Source organism: Chiloscyllium plagiosum, chromosome 19 (genome assembly GCF_004010195.1).
Source record: "Chiloscyllium plagiosum isolate BGI_BamShark_2017 chromosome 19, ASM401019v2, whole genome shotgun sequence".
Classification (NCBI taxonomy): Eukaryota; Metazoa; Chordata; class Chondrichthyes; order Orectolobiformes; family Hemiscylliidae; genus Chiloscyllium; species Chiloscyllium plagiosum.
The window spans coordinates 18,187,021-18,189,596 of record NC_057728.1 but is presented as its reverse complement, the minus strand read 5'-3'; positions in this window follow the sequence as shown (position 1 = coordinate 18,189,596).

The following is a 2,576-nucleotide window of genomic DNA, read 5'->3' as shown; positions in this document are numbered from 1 at the left end:
TGTCCTCCACAGCCACCTGATGAAGGAGCGTCGCTCCGAAAGCTAGTGCTTCCAATTAAACCTGTTGGACAATAACCTGGTGTTGTGTGATGTTTAACTTTGTACACCCCAGTTCAACACCGGGATCTCCAAATCAGAAATGCAAATTGTTATCAAAAGAGTGGCATGTCTGTACAATTCACTAAGCATCTATTATTCTCCATATCAATATGTTTTATTACATTAGTTCAAAATATTGCAGATGAAGATCATGTCAAAAAATTGCCATTAAAATCTTCACAGTTTATGGATGAGTATGTATAAAGTGAAGCATAAAGGTACTGCAATTGTGTGGCAGGCTGCATAGACTAAAGGATCCTTACTTGTAATAATCATTGATATGTTTCTATTAACTACCAATATGGCATTCTGAAAAAACTCAGATTTGGAGATCATAATAGTCAATCCTTTGTAGATAAAGGTATTTAAATAATATATTAAACTGGATTATGTGGGTTAGGAGTTATCCCAAAAAGGAGGCAAATATTTCAGCCAATGGTGACTGTGGTGAGAGGGTGAATTTTCTTAATAAGTGTGGGACAGTACTTAACGTTTTTGAAACACTAGTGCAGAAATATTTCAGGTGCTGTAATATATTTTTTATGAAGAGCTCAGACCTGTTTGAGATTCAATAAGACACCAATGCTATTTTTAAACACCTACCAATCGATACTGAAATATGCTTAACAAAAGAGATTTTTATACTAAATTTCTTGGTTTCTTTAATGATTTATGAGTTAGGGGTCACTTGGCCTTGCACTTAGACCAATCTAGGAACTTCTTGCTTTAGTCAACTAAATCATAGACTCTCTAAAGTGTGGATATAGGTTATTCGGCCCATCAAGTCCACACCAGCCTTCTGAAGAGCATTCCATCCCAACTTACCCCATCCCCCTAACCCTGTATTTCCCACAGCTAATCCACCTAACCTGCACACCCTTGACACTATGGGCACAGCCAATCCAGCTAACATGTACATCTTTGGACTTGCGGAGGAAACTGGAGCACCCAGAGGAAATCCATGCAGACATGGGGAGAACATGCAAACTCCACACAGACAGTCGCCCAAGGCTGGAATTGAACCTGGGTCCCTGGCGTTGTGAGACAGCTGTGCTAACCACTGAGCCTTGTGCCACCCAAAACAGAAATCTCAATGCAATTTTGACAAAAACCTGATGTGTTTAAATTGAATGTAAAACAATTGCTAACTGTGAAAGGTCCTCTTGTATTCAGGTTGGAAAACTCAAGTGGCAACCCTACCTTCAGTAGTGTTTTTGTCAGAATATTTTTTTAAAAATTCATTCTCTGACTAGGCCAGCATTTCTTGCCAATCCCTAATTGCTCTTGAGTAGGTGATGATGAGCTGCCTTCTTAAAATGGTGATGTGGTGTCGGGATACCCACAGTGCTGTTCAGGAAGGAGTTCCAGGGTTTTAACCCACCAACTGAAGAAAGGATGCTACAGTTCCGTGTTTGAATAGTTTTGGCTTGAGAGAACTTGTGGGTAGCATTTAAATGGATCTGCTGCTCTTGCCTTTTGAGGTAATAGAGCCCATGGGTTTGGAAGTTGCTGTTGAAGGAGCACTGGTGGATTGTTGGAATGCATCTTTACACATTGTTGCCATTAGGTGGGGTGCCCATCAAGCAGAATGCTTTCATAGAATCATAGGGTCCCTACAGTGGGGAAATAGACCATTTGACGCATCAAGTCCACACTGACCCTAAGAAGAGTATCTCACCCAACCCCGTTCCCCTGCCCTATTGCTCTACATTTCCCATCACTAATGTACCTAACCTATGCATTCTTGAACACTATGGGTAATTTAGCATGGCCAATCTACCTAACCTGCACATCTTTGGACTGTGGGAGGAAACTGGAGCATCCAGAGGAAATCCATGCAGACATGGGGAGAACATGCAAACTCCACACAGACAGTTGCCTGAGACTGGAATCGAACCCGTATCCCTGCCACTGTGAGGCAGCAGTGCTAACCACTGAGCCACTGTGCTGCCCAACATGTTTCTTTGTTCTGGATGGTATTGAAATTCTTGAGTATTGATGGATTTGCTCTCATCCAGAATACTCAATGATTTCACATGGTTAGTGAAGGGTCAAAGGTGGTGGATGGTACTAATGCACTAAGTTGGCATCAAGATATAAGGGCTAATGGGTCCTGGCAGACAGACCTAGGTTGCATGGGTAGGGCATGGAGACTTTGTAGAGACGAGGGGGTGTGAGTTGGGCATAAGGGTCAAAGGAATGTTTTCTGTTTCAGCCTTTTGAAGAGGAAAGATTCCCTTTTGGATTTGATCCCAGGACACCTTTCATGGAGGTAAAGCATTACTGCTATAAAGGGCCATGGGAATGATTGAAGGCATATGGAGTTTGAGGAGCCATAGAAGGTGGATTGATTGGTCTGGGGTTGGGGAGGGGGTAACATTTGAGGGGCCATGGGGCTGGGTAGATGTTGATTGGCCTGGGGTGGGGGACGTTTGAGGGTCCACGGGGCTGGGTAGATGTTGATTAGTCTGGGGTGG